Below are 18,081 nucleotides of genomic sequence, written 5' to 3'. Positions count from 1 at the left end.
ATAATAATTCTAATTGAAATAAACATTTTGATTACAGCTCTGTTCTGCAACTGCTTAATAGGGAACTAAAATAACTTTCAATAATCATTTTGTCCAAATGGGATTCATTTAGCCTGACAGTTATTCCAGGCATTTATTGGCATGCGGCAGGCTGGGAGTGTTTCCGAGCATAATTACGGGAACATTTTACACTGGGGTTAACCTTACCAAAATGACAGACTGAGAAGTGGTGTAAAGGAGCAAATAAAACCCATAATCTGCCATAGAAACTCATAAATGAATCCCCTTTCTCCACTGTTTCTGATGCCCAGTGCTCTAGTTAAAATTAAAAGGAGTTTTCTTTTGAAACTGACAGTCTGGCTACAGGAGCACACTTTAATGAGGGTTCACTGTGAACCCAGTGCTTCTGGGCTTTAAGAAACTTTATAGCCACGAGGAATTCTTTGGGCTCAGCTGGGCAATTGGGACTGTAAGGTGGCTGAGGTTGGGGGATGGAGGGAATACACCTTTGGTTCAGCAAACTCTCCAGGCCCCATCTTTCGGCCAAAGGGGGAACAGGGTTCCTTGTCATCTCTCCTTCTTAGTTAGGGGATCAAGGAGGTGAGGAGACCACCAGACTTCTTGGCACATTGATCCTTTTCCTTCACGGCCTTGTGTAGCAGAGTCATCTGCTGCATGTTCCGTTTTCTTTCCTGGAAACCACCTACACTCAGCCTTCAGCCTGAACCACACGAGAACTTTGATGTGTGAAGTGGGGAACCAGCATCCTCACGGACGGGATAACAGAAGAGGCCATCATGGCTTTGGAGGTGGGCCATCGGAGCATCCTTGCCACAGCTGAGATGAAAGTGAGTGTTCACTGTTGTCAGCAGGAATGCGTTGGGTCTGCGGGGCAGTGAAGATAGAGCACAGCTGTGAGCCTTCTGAAGGGCTCAAGGTTCTTCTGAATGAAAGGGGGTTAGGTGAATTCTTTTTGAGGAATCCAAGGGCAACTTTAGGGCTTCCCTGTTGGTTCAGATGGTAAAGAGTCTGCCTGCAATGTGGGAGACCTGGGTTCAATCCCTGGGTCGGGAAGATCCCCTGGAGAAGGTAATGGCTACCCACTCCAGTATTCTTGCTTGGAGAATTCCATGGACAGAGGAGCCTGGCAGGTACAATCCATGGGGTGGCAAAGAGTTGGACATGATTGCGTGACTAACACACACACACACACAAGGGCAACTTTTAAGTCCAAAACATATTATGCAAGTTCAGTATTATCATGATGGTAGTATATCAAATGCTTTATATCGAATGCTGTCTTTAAAGTTCTTTGAAAACAGGAAACTTACATTGCTGAAAATACATGTTTTTGAGTGATTCAGTGATTCATCAGGGGTTTGATAAGGCGACAAACTTGCTGCAGTTACTCTGCATTGGTTCATTGAAATCAGCTACTACTTAAAAAAAAAAAAACTCCTCTGCTGCTCCAGCTAAAAAGAGAAAGACCTTTGGCCAGTGTTTAGGCAACAGCTTCCATTTCCAAACTGTCCCAAGGATCATACACTCCGGGGTGATGCTTCTGTCCTGGGTGCTTCAGGCTCCCCTGGAAGGCTTTAATTTAGTAAAAATCCACACCTGAAGGGAACCATGCCTGAAGCTACTCTGCCTTTCTGGGCTTAGCAGTTACCCAGGGCAATGAAGCTTTTTTGTTGTTTGAATGAATTTGATTGGGTTTTCAGTTACTTAAAACTGAAAATAACCCAGTTAATAAATAGAAATTTGGTGTTATTACACTAAAGTCAAGTAACGTAATAAGGTAAATTTATACACCTGAATAGGAAAGGACACTGAATCTCCTCAAAGGCAGAGCCTGATATGTTAGAACTCTAGATTAAATAGATTTTCTTATTTGCTCCAACCTCTATGTAAGTAAAAATAGGATCTATTAAATGTTGACAAAAGTGATTAAACCCCGTGCCTGCATAAAAGAAACATTTCCACAGAGCAGACATTAAATCTTTCATAGGCGTCACCTGCTAGAGTTTGCCTGTGTTGTGACATAAAGGTCACCATCACAACCTGCTCCTAGAACTGGCTATAAACACTCTTGCTTTTGTGAGCCTAAATGCAAATCATCTTTTGCTTACCTAAGAGCCTTTCCTTGTTGTATTAGAAGCTGTCAGGGAGTATATACTTAAAAAAAAAAAAAACCTCAAACTTTGATTTTTTTACAAGCCTTTGGAGGCTACCCCTTCTCATAACCCCTCTGCAACAATCCTCCCACCCTTGCCCCCAGAGCAAAACATCAGGCCTTCATATTCTGGATGAAAAATAAAAATGGCATATTCTCTCCAGGGAAATGGCTACATAGGACGTGGATCGAAGACATTGTTTTCCACCTATAAAAATCAGCACTGTGTTTTGTTTATGCTGTTCTAATTACAACTGAGTCTCTCTTGGATAATTTCCTTGTCTACCTCCGTTTGTGAACACAAATTTGACAGAACTGGAGCAGACAGAAAACAGAGGCATTTATTACAACCAACATTTATTGGAACACATCTCTTTTACAGGAAGGATCATGTCCATATGTTTATAGTGGACCAAAAGTGTAGGGATATCTGCTTTGCGGAGGGAGAGTCCTATTCTAAACCAAGCAGATGAAAATTGCAAAATGAAATTAAAATTCTAGAATTTGGGGCTGAAGTGACTTTTGTGATTAAGAAATTTATAGTGTAACGACTCTATGCCATTTGTAGAAATCTGGATCGCCTCTGATTCCATAATCGCCTTTGAACTTCCATAATTGCAGCTGTAGTGGATTGGGACTGCTTTAGTTTGCATGCTGCTTTGTGCTTGTTGTGAAGTTCCAGGTTCCTGTCCTGAGCAGGCAGTGGATGAGGCGACATGACTGAAGCAACTTAGCTTGCAGAAGTCAACATAACAAGGCCTGGGGAGGTACTTGGAGAGAGGAGGAAGATGGGACTAAGAATCAAGGGGCTGAGGTTGGGAACAAAAGAAGTCTCCCTCCATCTTTCCAGCAAGTTCCCTTGTGCAGCTGGTACCTCAAGACAGCCCCTGGCTGAAACCCCACGTGTCCACGTCACAGGCCTCCAATCCCAGCCTGCTCATGAAATGTTCTATAGCAGGTACAGCTTTCCACAGCTCCCTTTCCTTTCACCCCAGAAGAGTGTCCTCAAAATCTCTGTCTTCACCAACTGGAAAAGAGTCTTACCTCATTTATATGGTCCTCAAATCTTTGTTCAAACCCAGGAGAACCCACAGGCCCCTCTGGAAAGCATGCTGTTGGGGGCGGAATGAAATCAGGAGGGGAAGTATTTTGCTTACAGCAGCACTTTCAGGGGCTGGTGCCCAGAGAGTGGTGACATTTGTCCCTGAGAGTAAATGCTAAATTACATCACAAATGGACAATTTAAATGAAAGCTGGCATTTCTGACCTGCCTGCTGGCAGCCACGACTACGCTGAAAAGTGACATCATTTATGACACTAGCAGTTAGGAAGCCCAGGGTTTGAGGTCATAAAAGTTTCCAGGCCTGATTTAATATCGATTTTGCTGTCATCCTAACTTTACTTTAATATTTAAACAAATGTTTAATGTTTAAACAGCTTGGTTCTTCCCTTTTCATTTTTCTGTAGCTTTAACCCAGTGTTATCTATGTTTTAACGGTTTCCCCTTGGGCTAGCTTCCATATTATGCTGCCCTATCTTTAGCTGCATTCTGGTTTATCATCCCAGTATGTATCATGGATCTAAACCATTTCTTTTCCTTTGAGATGGCATGACTGTCCCATTACTGTATGTATATAATTCCCATTGTACGGACACCATGGTGTTGTATTGTTATGGTTTTGGTATGTTGTTAGACCCATGGGGACAGAGTCCTTCCTGTAAGGAGAGGATATTTTCTCACCTGAAGAGTTAAGATTGTTTGTGGCCCCCAGCCTCCAGCTTTGCAAAAGGCACATTAGACCTGGAAAAAGGAAAGCAGTAGGCATGCTCAAAGGGTTCTGTGGTTTTGAATTAATGAAGCCCCTTATTATTTCATAAATTTGTGGTAAGGAGGGACAGATTTCATTTGGTTTTAGTTGTGCTAAAATCAATGATAAGGAACTTTCATCCAGACTTGGCTCTCGTAATTATAATGGAAGCTGCTTATGTCTGAGACAAGATAATGATAACACAGGGAATCACAGTGTGTGAATTTTAAGAGGAAAGTAAGATTCATGAAATATACTGTGGGGAACCACTTTCTAGTTGTCTTTCCTTCTGTGCTAAATTCAGACCAACTAATAAATCACCTGGAGAAGCCCAGCTAGAATGAATAAAGCAGGTAAGTTATGATATGTGCAGGGCAAAGGGGGCAGTGTTTTGTTTTAATAGGGAGTCCTCTTCCCCCTTGCATTCTTAACTTAGACATCCTGCCTATTTCTTCTGGGGTTTTCAGAATTTCCCCATTTCTCCGGCTGCAGAGATAAAAAGGGCAGTCAATTTATGAGCTGTGTACCATGGGTATTATAAATCTCTCATTTGTCTACTCTCATTTCTATCTGATGTATTTTTCAAAACAATAGCCTGAATTCTGATTTTTAAAATATTATCTGACTAGAGACTGAGCTTGAAATTCCAAGGACCGAATGGCTTTTTGTTGTCTAGTTCAGTTCAGTTCAGCATTTGTTGTCTAAGATACTCCTAATTAGCCCGTCTCACCTGGTTTTCAGCTCACATGCATTATAAATATGTAAGGACATTCCATGTCTTTTGAATAACCCCTTTTTTCCTATGCCCATTACAGTTCTGCATCCTTCTGAGTACTCTGTTTAGAGCTACCAAGTACGAAATCCAGGGATGCTTCATTTGTTAGAAGAAAATAGGGGAATTGTCTTTAGGAAGCCAGACTCAATTTCCAATTCAGTTTCTCTTATGCCACCCTCTGGAGACCCCCTGGGCCTTTTTGATGTTTGGGAGTAATTTCTGCCTCTTTGTTTTTAGCCTATTATGTCAGTCATCCAGAAAGATTGTTGATTTCATTAGGCAGTAACAAAGAGACAAACTTGACCTGTTCATCACATGGACTAAAGTAGGTGTGTTTGTGAGTGAGAGAGAGAGAAAGAGAAGAAGGGAGAGGAAGGAAGGGGAAGAGGAAGAAGAGGGGGAGGAGAAGGAATGGGATAGGAGTGGAGAGATGATTTAGACTACACCACACACAGTATCTTCCTCATTCTGTGGCTTTTCAAAAGGCGATTTCATAAAGAGTAGTCTGGGCTTCCCAGGGGGCGCTACTGGTAAAGAACTCACTGGCCAATGCAAGAGACACGGGTTCAGTCCCTGAGTCAGAAAGATCCCTTGGAGGAGGGCATGGCAACCCACTCCAGTATTCAATCCCATGGACAGAGGAGCCTGGCGGGCTACAGTCCATGGGGTTGCACAGAGTCAGACATGACTGAAGAGACAGCACAGCACACAGTCTGGAGAGCGATTCTTTTTAAAAATGCAGATCCTTAGATCTTCTACTCAGACCTCATGAGTCAAAATTCCTGGGTGTGTGGCTTATACAGTTTTTATAGAAAGTGAAAGTCTTAGTTGCTCAGTTGTGTCTGACTCTTTGTTATCCCATGGATTGTACCTCACCAGGCTCCTCTGTCCATGGAATTCTCCAGGCAAGAATACTGGAGTGGGTTGCCATTTCCATCTCCAGGGGATCTTCCCAACCCAGGGATTGAACCTGGGTCTCCTGCCTTGCAGGCAGATGCCTTACCACCTGAGCTACCAGGGAAGCCCTTAAAATCCACTATTATCAGTCATATTATATCTAAGTCTTTTTTAAAAAAGCAATGACTCCTGATGAGGCAATAGATACAAAGAAATGTGGAGGAAAGGGAAACAAAGCAACTTAACGACCAATATGATCATCAAACACAATCACAAAGATCAGTGGGTAATGGATCAACACCAAGTGTCCTCTAACTGAGATTTATGGTCCAACCTCAGCCACCAAACTCTCTCATTTTCTCTGTAATCAGGGAACCCTCACATTATTTGTGAATCAGGGCAATCTGATTCCCCTTTAACAGACCCTGGCCCTTCATATAGTTTTTTTTTTTTTTTTTAATCGAGCTTCCATCTTAAGAAATGTCACTGTTGCCTCTTCTGCCTGGAGAGTTGCTCTTTGTCCATCCCAATGTCGAAAGAACAGCAGCAGGCAATGCCACTGTGCAGGGAAAATGAAAAGGAGCAGCTGAAGGAAAGACTAGTTGGAAAGCAGGAAGAACAAGGTGGGAGAAGACACAAAGTTGAAAGCAGCCTCCTGCTTGGCAATATTATTAGCTACTAATTTTCATGTCTACCCTACCTTTGAGGATTTCCCTGCTGGGGAGAGGTGGTTTATGGATGACAAATGATGGGTTATGGGTGGAGAGTCTCACTGAAAAAATGAGAAAATGAAGAAATGCAGTATCTGCCCAGCTGATTGGGGAAATGTAACCTTATCCTTACTTCATTCCCCTCCTCAAAAATAAAAATAATAATGCTCATGGCTGATGCTGTCTGTCAGAAATGGACCTGGAGTTGAACACTGATTGATGACAGACTGGCGTTTACTGGTCGTAATAAGACTCCAGAAGATGGCCAAGCAAGTGAAAATAAAGGTGTAATGATTGAATTATATATTCTCTTCCTGTGATTGAAAATAATATCAGACAACCGACTCCAGTGCCAGACAGATTACATAAGCACAAGTTAAGTGGTAGAATAAAAATGAATGATTTTCCTCCTTGACTTAAATACAGCACTAAGTAGTGTGCCCTTGAATTCAGCAGAAAGCAATTTCCTCCTCCCCGTAACAGCTAGGGGGCATTGCGAATGCAAATTGAGTTAGCTTTGCATTTTTAATATTCCACATATCCATAATTCACTGGTGAGATTTTAGAGATGTTATTGCTACCACTTGGGCACATTTAAATTATTTTGCACCTCTGAACTTTGCATTAACTTTAACATTGGTGCTTAAGATATATGTTCTAATCTATAGGGAGGTCTGTGCTTAACGAAACTCTAGTCACTGTGACTGGGGGCTCATAACAGTACAGGACTCATAGTCATATAGCTTGTCATGTTCTCTTTTGAAGGAGAGCTTGTTGAAATGACTCCTGCCTAATAGGAAAAGATAAAAACCTCAAGCATTATATTACAATGTGTGGCTGTCTCTTGAAAAAACATAGGTGCCCAGCATATTGCCCACAGCAGTAGCATAAGAAACATCTCACAGACCCATGTGTGCAGTAAGAATTTCATCGGCTGGCAATCAATAGAAATCCAATTTCTGTTTGAAAACCTGCTTCCATACTGTGTAACAGGATTAAGCTTGTTTTATGAGGAGTGCATGAGATTGGGGAACAGTAAGAAATGGGGAACCAACATGTCTCTTGCTGTGTTTTTTAATTTTTTTAATTGTTTGATGATTGGTTTACAATATTGGTTTGATTTCTGTCATACATTATCATGATTTAACCATTGCCATGTTTTATTAAAGAAAGTATCAGTCTCACATCCCAACCATTTGGGATTGTTCTTGACCTACGCGTAGCTAAGTGGAGGCTGAGTCTGAATCTCGCTAAGTTCTCATTTGAGAAATACAACTGATATATTCTTCCTAACTGATTCCATTAAGTGTGTTATTCCTTTATGAAGCTTCTGCTTTCAGGTGTGGCCAAGGTCAGGGCACTGCAGAGGTGGCTTCATAACCACAAAGGAAACTGACAAAGGGAGGATGATATTTCAGGGGAAGAAAATAAGTGATATTCTCCTCCTCTTTTTTCCCTCCTTCCTCTCTTCCTTTCTGAATCTGGGAAATGTATTAGGACACTTTAGGAAATAGGTTATGGTTCTAAAGAAAAATAAGAAGTTAACAGATCGCCTTGCAACCAGGAAGGAATCCTATACAATTTGGAGTAAGGGAACCTAAATCCTTCATTTTTCTCCAAGGTCATGCTTAAATTTTAGAACGAAGTATCAAGTTAAAGGCTAAATGTTGGCATGGGCATTCTGAACTCTGGACTGTTATTAATAGAAAATATCACTTCCTGGTTTACTCAAGAAAGCCCATGAGTGTCCAGATAAAGACTTGGATGAATATCCAATTCTGTTTAGAATGGATTATAAAAGGGAATGGCAGATGAAGCCCAATGCCCATCTCCCCACCTTCCCTCTTTCTATCACACACATACTTTCTCTGGAAGCCCTGTGAGATCCAGTTCATATTGAGAAGCCTGAGGACTTCCCTGGCGGTCCAGTGGTTGAGATTCTACTTCCACTGCATATTGCGAAGCTTTGTGGCTCAGCTGGTAAAGAATCCGCCTGCAATGTGGGAGATCTGGGTTCGATCCCTGGTTGGGAAAATCCCCTGGAGAAGGGAGAGGCTACCCACTCCAGCATTCTGGCCTGGAGAATTCCATGGACTAGTCCATGGATTCGAAAAGATTCATACGTGACTGAGTGACTTTCACTTTCAAAGGAAAGATGTTTACCATGAATGCTATGGCTCATTTAGAGGCCTGGTCAATTCTTCCTTCCTCCTATTCTTCTCTGTTTTGGGATGAGGGTGACCTCTGGAAAGGGGAGAGTGAAGCTATTTATCCTCCCCAACTATCTTATTGCTGAGACCTTTTTGGGCTGCTGTTCAAATTGCCCTGACCTCCAGGAAGCCACAGGCCACTTAGACAGTTCCTTCTGACCAGCCTAAAGGAGAGCAAAGTAAACAAGCCAAAAATTAAAACCAAACTGTATATTGTGTGGAAAATTTGTTTCCATGAGGGAAAGGGTACCCATGGTCTTCCCTTCCTTCCTCATTCCACTTCTGTTTCCTCTTTCTCATTACTGTTTTTCATGTTCTCTATTCCATTGTTTTTCTGTTCTACTGTTTTTCATGTTTTCACCAGAAGACCTCTGAAGTCTCCTTGGAAATCTCTCTTCCAGGTAAATCTCTGATGTCAAATCCCACGTTACAAACACCAAGCACCTTTAGTATTCTTTCATTCAAAACAGTGTACTGAGTGTCTCCATCCCAGGCACTGTTCTAGGTACTTGTGCTCTGTTGTTCTGACTCTTTGTGACCCCCTGGACTCCTCTGTCCATGGAATTCTCCAGGCAAGAATACTGGAACTGGTAGCCATTTCCTTCTCCAGGGGATCTTCCCAACTCAGGGATCAAACCCATATCTCTTGCCTTGGCAGATGTATTCTTTAGTAGTGTGCCACCTGGGAAGCCCCATTCTAGGTGCTTGGGATACAGTAATAAACGGTACAAAAATTCCTGCCTGTGAAGCTTACATTCTGCCCGGGAGAGAGAGGTGATATATTCAAGAAGGAAGTGTGTTATCTATTGTCTTAAGAGGTGATCAGTGCTATGGAAAAAAATAGAGCAGAATAACAGTATACAAAAAGGAAGACTGCAAATTCAACTTCTGTAGTGTGGTCAGAGTAGCCTGTCTGAGGATGGAATGTCTGAGCAAAGACTTGAAGGGAGGGAAGCAGTCAGTCGAGGGAGTCCTGAATAGAGCGCTCTACCTGGAGAGAACAGCCAGTGTCAAGACCCCCAGATGGCTCTCGTGAGGCACAGCAAGGAAGCCAGTGTGGCGGAAGCTGATAGAACAAGGAAGGAAATTGTAGAGCACGGGGGGCATACTCGGTGGGCTGTTGAGACCATTGCGGAGATTTGGGCTTTTCAAATATTGAACTCTCTCTGTTTTTTCTTAAGGACAAATTGTACCAACAGTAGGTCCTTAGGGAACCTGCTTTATCTAATATATTCAAATGATTTACAATTAGCATATAAATTGTATATAAAAAGGCACTTTCAGAAGGCTCCAAAAGTTTGTTCTCTTTAGCAAACATAAACTATCTTTTTTGTAATATTCTTCTCACTCTTAGTTGTTTTGTAGCCTTGAACCTGCTTTAACCCCATAATGGATACACTCATCTCAATGCCTATCTCAATTCACAAATTCCATATTGGGTGTATTTTCTTCTGCCTATAATATTGTACAGAAGATGAGATTTTGTTCTTAGCATAAGGATAATAAGACACAAAAAGCTAAAAAGAATTGCCTGCACCAAATTGTTTGGCATGCTCAAGTTAGCATTTAAATGTTTATTTACAGTAAGAGGAGAATGGACATAAATATTTTGTCTTAAAAATTAATTTAGAAAAAGATATTGTCTTATTTTTTAAAGTTGATTGATGATGGTTGGTAAGGAAATCACAACCTAATTGGAAGACACAAGACCTGGACTCTTGAAAAATTTAGACAATATATTGTTTATGTGTGCTTTACAATATAATTTCACACACATGATCTCATTAGATGCTTATAAATAAATGAGGGAGCAAGTGTTGTTATCCCTATTTTTCAAAGATAAGTTATAGGATTTCTCCAAGGTCACACAATGATGGGCAGAGGCAGGAGTTCAGCCTACACCTTCTCACCTTAAAAGCAGTTCCTATGAGGAGCCACTGTTACCCGCAGAAATATGACCTAAAATTAAGGATTGAGAACCATGCTCTAAATTAGATTCAAATACTAGATTTTGTAGGGCTTCCCAGTTGGCATTAGTGGTAAAGAACCTGCCTGCCAATGCAGGAGACATAAGAGGTGTGAGTTCAATCCCTGGGTTGGGAAGATCCCCTGGAGAAGGGCATGGTAACCCACTCCAGTGTTCTTGCCGGCAGAATCCTATGGACAGAGGAGTATGGCGGGCTATCGTCTATATAGTTGCAAAGAGTTGGACATGACTGAAGTGACTTAGCATGCATGCATGCTAGGTTTTGTGGCATAGATTATAAATGTGCTAAAGAAATATAGGAAGGAGAAAAATTCCCGGGGCCCAGATTAAGCTGCAAGTGGCTGAGAGCTGCACCTTGAAGCAAGTATGGCAGAGAGCTGGTGGAGCAAAGGGAAATCCAAACCACAGTCACTCTGTGGAAGGCTCAGGTCCCTCACAGGATGAAGGTGGTTGGCATTCAGGTCTTCCCTGCTAGGCATTGCCTAAGTGCCAGGAGTGGATAGGAGGAAGGGCACCTGGTCCACTTTCCTGCCTATGTGGAGGCAAAAATGGGTCCCAAATCATGACAGAGAAGACACTACCTTTTCTTTTCTTTCCCTGAACTTCAAATATCCTATTGGGTACAGTGTTCCTTTCCCTGACTCCTAGGTGAAAACTGGTTGCTTAGGCTAATTTGCAGCAGGTAGGTGCAGAGAGGAAAGGGAGGTTTCCCTGGTAGCTCAGATGGTAAAGAATCTGCTTGCAATGCAGGAAACCTGGATTCAATCCCTTGGGAAGATCCCCTGGAGAAGGGAATGGCAACTCACTCTAGGATTCTTTCCTGGAGAATTCCGTGGACAGATGAGCCTGACAGGCTACGGTCCAAAGAGTGGGATATGACTGAGTGACTAACATTTTTACTTTCACTTTGGGTGCAGGTAGCTACAGATGAAGGGATCACAGAAAAGTAGGACACAGAGATTTGTCTGTGATGGGGGAATAAGAGAGTTGTATTCTTCCAGAAAAATGGAAAGCCTGTGTTGTAAGACTGAAGCTTGTGTTACGTGGAGAGTAGAACCTGGCAAAGTAACAAGGGGACAGATTCTTGGGGAATCAAAAAAGCTTAGGAGACCTTTCACCTAGGCCAGGGATCAGACAGCTGTTTTATATTTCAACTTCACACACACTTACATAGAATAATTCCTTTCTCAAATTACCCCGAATAGTGGACTAAGTGGGGTCGACCACCCCAAAGACCATCCATGAACCTAGGGAATAGAGACTTATACTTAAGAAATTCCGGGAGGTTTGTGCGTTACGAAGCACCCAAAGCCCTGGCGCTAGCTCCTTCTCGTCTTGTTCTGTTTAGCTCCTTGATCACCGAGTGCCTGGTGCCCTTCCTCCTGCTCCCTTAGTAACATCATATAGTCTGTACCTCCTGCACTCAGGAATGCAGTGATTCCTGGTTGTTAAGACAGCAGTACAGTATGGAGAACAAGATAGTATTTTGAAAATTAAAAAAAAAAAAGATTGTGACTGTTAAAAGCACTCACTTTCGTGAATCATTTCCCATAACGAGGGACTCTCTCCTCAAAAGCCTTTCCATGTGTGTTCCTGTTCACTTAATGATGACTCCCCTTTCTTCACCTCCATGATTTACCAAGCTGGATGCTTGGAATCTTTTCTTCCTTTTCTATAACTTAAGCTTTCAACTTTCAGCTCCCCTCACATCTTTAAATTAACCTGTATCTTAACTCAGAGACCCAGGCACTGAAAATATAGCCTTACAAGTAAAACTACCAGGACAACCTCTCACCCTCTCAATACATCCCAATGCTTCTGTTGCCCAGCTCTGGCTCTTAATCTCCGTAACTTGGTTGGGAGCTGTTGTGAGCACCCTAAAGCCTCCTCCATGTTTCACCGGGGTGCTGGGTACAATATAGCAGATAAGAATAGAGCCTCTGCAACGCCAGAGAGACAGAAAGCAGATTCATGGTTTCTGGGTGGTTGGAGGGAGGGGTGGGGGGACGAGAGTGGAGGTGGCTTCTTAAGCATAGAGGATTTGTGTGGGAGGATTGATGAAAATATTCTCTAGATAGTGATATTGGTTGCACAACATTATGAATACACTAAATGCCACTGAATTGTACACTTTAAAATGGTTAAAATGGTGAATTTAATGTTATGTGGATTTTACCACTACTGAAAAAAAGAAGAAGAAAAGAGCCTCTGGATTGTGAAAGTGTTAGATATCAGTCCAAAAGAGATCAAATTGTCAACATCCATTGGATCATAGAAAAAGCAAGAGAATTCCAGAAAAACTTCTGCTTTATTGACTATGCTAAAGCCTTTGACTGTGTGGATCCCAGCAAACTATGGGAAATTCTTAAAGAGATGGGAATACCAGACCACCTTACAGGCCTCCTAAGAAATCTGTATGCAGGTCAAGAAGCAACAGTTAGAACTGGACTTGGAACAATAGACTGATTCCAAATTGGGGAAGGAATACATCAAGGCTGTATATTGTCACCCTGCTTTTTTAACTTATATGCAGAGTACATCATGTGAAATGCTTTGCTCTGTGAAGCACAAACTGGCATCAAGATTGCCAGGAGAAATATCAATTACCTCAGATATGCAGATGATACCACCTTAGTGGCAGAAAGCAAAGAGGAACTAAAGAGCCTCCTGCTGAAGGTGAAACAGGAGAGTGAAAAAGCTGGCTTAAAACTCAACATTCAAAAAACTAAGATCATGGCATCTGGTCCCATCACTTCATGGCAAATAGATGGGGAAACAATGGAAACAGTGAGAGACTTAATTTTCTTGGGCTCCAAAATCACTGCAGATGGTGACTGCAGCTATGAAATTAAAAAAACACTTGCTCATTGAAAGAAAAGCCCATAAGAACTGACTCATTAGAAAAGACCTTGATGCTGGGAAAGACTGAAGGCAGGAGGAGACGGGGACAACAGGATGAGATGGTTGGATGGCATCACCTACTCAATGGACATGAGTTTGAGCAAGCTCCAGGAGTTGGTGATGGACGGGGAAGCCTGGCGTTCTGCAGTCCATGGGTTGCAAAGAGTCAGTCACGATTGAGCGCCCAAACTGAACTCTTGAGATGTCAGTCCCTGCTTCACTCCTCGTGGACTTTGTCACTCTGAGCAGATATTATAACCATGTATAAGTCTCAGTTTCTTGAGCTGCAGAATGGAATGAATAATTCCATCTTCCACCTGAAGATTAAATGATGATGTATGTATAGCACTGAAGTACTTGTTACAAACATCTTACTTTATCACTCAGTAAAGGAGAGTGTAGTTGGAATCCTGGGATGGAGAAGCTCCTCCTGTGGTAAGAGAGATTGTCTCCAGGCTCCAGATTTCACAGTTGGAAGGAGTCAAAGTCACACACAAGGGGTCTTTCTGGTCCCTGCAGCCTCACTTGATGTGCCTATTTTGACCTGGAAGCAGAATCGAATCACTTAATTATTTTAATTGTTATTTTTTTTTGCAAGCAACCAATTGTACGAAGAATCTTATGATTTTTGTAGACCTCACTGATGACTGGAAGGTGTTTATAGGAAGGAGTGACATTGCACAACAGGAGGCATGGGCTATGGTGCTCCTTCCTCACTTCTCTACTCTTTCCCCCTTTTCCTTTTGAAGCCTTTCCACTCTCTTATAGCCCATGCTCTATTTATCCTTTCTACTGTCTAGAGTAACACCCCCCTTTCTCTGAAACTTTATGTTCTTAAGCTCCACTTTTATTCCAAGAACTTCTCAAAACATTTTCCCAATCAGGACAAATCTCCTGTAAGAGTTCTGAGAGATGGTGTTCTCAACCACCAAGCAGAATTTAAATGAGGCCAGGCCTTTCATTGAGCTGTTTGGCACGTTCAGTTGACACTCAACCAGCACTGAGTCTTGGGTGACGAATTAGTGTTGCCTGGTATGCCCTATGGCTTCCCAGGTGGCTCAGTGGTAAAGAATCCGCCTGCCAATGCAGGAGATGCAGATTCAATTCCTGAGTCAGGAAGATCCTCTGGAGAAGGAAATGACAACCCACTCCAGTATTCTTCCCTGGGAAACCTGGGACAGAGGAGCCTGGTGGGCTACAGTCCATGGGGTTGCAGAGTTGGACATGACTTAGTGAATGAGCATGCATGGTACTCCCTAGCAGGTGGGCTGCCATAAAGGCAGAATTAAGACAGTTTTTTCTAAGACTATCCTATATCCAATATTCCCTAAGTACAAAGGATGTCAATAGTCTGTATGACACAATGTGCCCCATTCCCCTGACAAATGCAGCCAATGTCAGGGCATGAGGATTGGTCTCTGGATTGAAGACTATATTGCAACCCATACTGGCCCTCAGGTTGGCCCTTTTGAGCAGTGAACAACCCCTTCAACTGTCCCTGGCAGCCATGCATATAGGTACATGTTGTTAAAGTAAAACTTGACCAACAGCCCCATATTCTGTCTTTTTAATGATTAACTTGAGTTATTGATGAAAGGAATCAATAAATCAAAGCAGTGTTTGGGGTACAAATAGCACCTCCAGAAATAAATGTGTTTAATCTACAAACTACTCACAGAGGTCATCTAAAAGTGATTATATTTTTAAAGTCTTGCTGTTAATTCACTACATTAAAAGTTATGGTTCAAATGAATTGCTCAGCTAGGAAAAAACAAGTTTTACCTTCTGTTCTAATTGGTGGGTGATATGTGAAACCTGTGCCATGGCCTCCATTAAGGCACCAGATGTATTTGGCTGAGGAGAGATTTGTTGAATAGCTTCAACCTTTAAATGCAGAGTATAAATGGATGGTGACATCATTATATCTTGACAAATAGAAATTATATCATGTCCCCTTTTCCCTTTCATTACCAAGGATGATTTATTTCAGTGGCTTTCAATTCATAAACCTATGGATTGTCTGTAAAGTTGAAAACCTTTTTAAATTTGTAACAGGCACTATAAATGGTTAATAACATTCATGAGCCACACTCTATAATGTTGTTGGAGCTGTTTTCTCAGTAAAGCTGTATCATAAACAGGTGCTGCAAATTTACAGCAAGCAAATTTGTGAGCCTCATATGCCTGGTCTTATTTCCAAACCAACTGTAATACTAAGTTATTATAAATGACGTGACATGTGACCCTGTTACATTTCATCTTCATCAAATACCGAATGATGCAGGAAGGTCTCAGCTTGAAAAGTTAAAGTCAATAGAATTGTTTGTATCATGAAAAATAAGTGGCGGTTCTCCCATAACCTTTATTCTCCCAGTAAATCCTGTGTTTGTTGCTCTACTTGATACTTTTTAGTTTATGCTCCCTGTAACACCTGGGGATTTCCATGAAATTTTCTGCTATTACCCAAGATTACCTATGCACCTTCAATTCACTGAGGCCTGTGAATTTGAGAGCCTGGAGGGAAGGGTATGCAGGTGCTTGGATAATCTATACCTTGGTCTAGATTACAATTACAAATACATCTTGGACACTCAAGGGAAGAGATGTGAATGAATTGTAAAATAAACAAGATCAATTTTTTAAAAATCTGAGACCCAAATCAGGAACTAAATGGTTTTATGAAGAGATGTGTATGGGTGTGTGTAAAATGGGTGGAGAGTGTGGGCATGGAGGGTGAAGGGGGAGGGAGAAATACGAAGAATAAATTAGAGGCAATATAAGTAAAAAATAGACTGGAGGATGACATTCTTACCATGAAGTCCTTTTATTTTTTTTGGCTGCATAATTTTTTTATTGGAGTTTAATTGCTTTACAATGTTGTGTTTCTGCTATACAACAAAGAGAATCAGCTATATGTATACATATATCTCCTCCCTCTTGAGCCTCCCTTCTACCACCTCCCCCCTCCACCACTCCACCACATCCCACACCCCTCTAGGCCATCACAGAGCCCTGAGTTGGGTTCCCCGTGCTATACAGTAGCTTCCCCCTAGCTATCTGTTTTACATTCCCCAGTAACTCAGCAATAAAGAATCTGCCTGCCAATGCAAGAGATGCATTTTCAATCCCTGGGTTGGGAAATCCCCTGGAGAAAGAAATGGTGACCCACTCCAGTATACGTGCCTGGGAAATCCCATGGACAGAGGAGCCTTGTGGGCTACAGTCCATGGGGTTGCAAACACGACTTAGCAATTAAACAGCAAGTGTATATATTTATCAATCCTATTCTCTCAATTCATCCAACCCTCTCCTTCACACCTCCCCACCTTGTGTACATAACTCTGTTCTCTAAGTCTGTGTCTCTATTCCTGCCTTGCAAATATGTCATCTGTACCATTTTTCTAGATTCCATGTATATGTCTTTTGTGTTGTTTTTGTTTTTCAATCCCTAAGTTGTGTCCATCTCTTTGTGACCCTATGAACTGCAGCATGCCAGGCTTCTCTGTCCTTCACTGTCTCCCTGAGTTTGCTCAAACTCATGCCCATTGAGTCACTGATGTCATCCAACCATCTCATCCTCTGTCACTCCCTTCTCCTCCTAACCTCAGTCTTTCCCAGCATCCAGCATCAGGGTCTTTTCCAATGAGTTGGCTCTTTGCATCAGGTAGCCAAAGTATTGGAGCTTCAGCTTCAGCATCAGTCCTTCCAATGAGTATATGGGGTTGATTTCCTTTAGGATGGACTTGTTTGATCTCCTTGCAGTCCAAGGGACTCTCAAGAGTCTTCTCCAGCACCACACTTCCAAAGCATCAATTCTTTGGCATTCGGCCTTCTTTTTGGTCCAACTCTCACCTTTTGCATTGAGGATAGAGTAAATTAGAATATGACTAGCAACTTTGGGAAATAGATGAGGAAGGAGATACACTGGAAACAGTGAAGAGAGTGAGTAGTAAGGAGCACACTTGGTTCATCCTATTGGCTATACAGGGAAAAGGTCTTCATGAGGCTCAGGTGTTCAAAGAAAGGTGAGCCTGGGAAGCTGTGAGCTCCCTGGAGCAGCAATAGAAGGCTGTACAGAGCTTTGGTTCAGTTGAATGTAATTTAGGGTTGTAATGGAAACCAAATGAGTCTGTGGCAGGACAGCTTTGGTGCTGCCACGTCCACACTGTCACTTGTTTCTAAATGGCTTGTTGGAAAGCCCTCGGCAAGAGGGACAAATCTCCTCATGCAGTGAATAGCCCAATAGTTGTCATGAAGTAGACACGATTATGTTGTAAGTAAAGGCCTGTGAGCCAACTTGTTGTGCTACTGACATCCTCCTGGTAAGCTGCCCAAACCCTGCTGACACGAGGCCGTTCCTAACAAGGATGTTGTCAGCCTCCACATTTCCTGTGTCTTATATCACATGCTGATGTTTCTAGGGGAGAAAGCCTGTTTAATTAGCACTAGTGCTCTTTGGCATTTATAGCACACATGTTATTTTTAAGAATTTACAATCCTATACTCTCCTTGTCCCCCATCCGTGTGCCCTCCCTTGCTGCCCCTGCCCATGTGTCTCAGGCTACAACAGTGTTTTTACTCTTTATAGCATCTTTCACATGGGTTCAGCACTGATTTGAT

General features: G+C 42.2%; 1 long non-coding RNA gene across 2 annotated transcripts in view; it reads left to right on the top strand.

The window, feature by feature from the left end:
• LOC122674213 overlaps positions 1–18,081 on the top strand; it is a 171,576-nt gene that overhangs the window by 147,063 nt on the left and 6,432 nt on the right. The gene's annotated exons all lie outside the window — the stretch shown is intronic.

Source organism: Cervus elaphus, chromosome 18, assembly GCF_910594005.1.
Source record: "Cervus elaphus chromosome 18, mCerEla1.1, whole genome shotgun sequence".
Lineage (NCBI taxonomy): Eukaryota > Metazoa > Chordata > Mammalia > Artiodactyla > Cervidae > Cervus > Cervus elaphus.
This window is presented reverse-complemented; position numbering and strand designations above follow the sequence as displayed.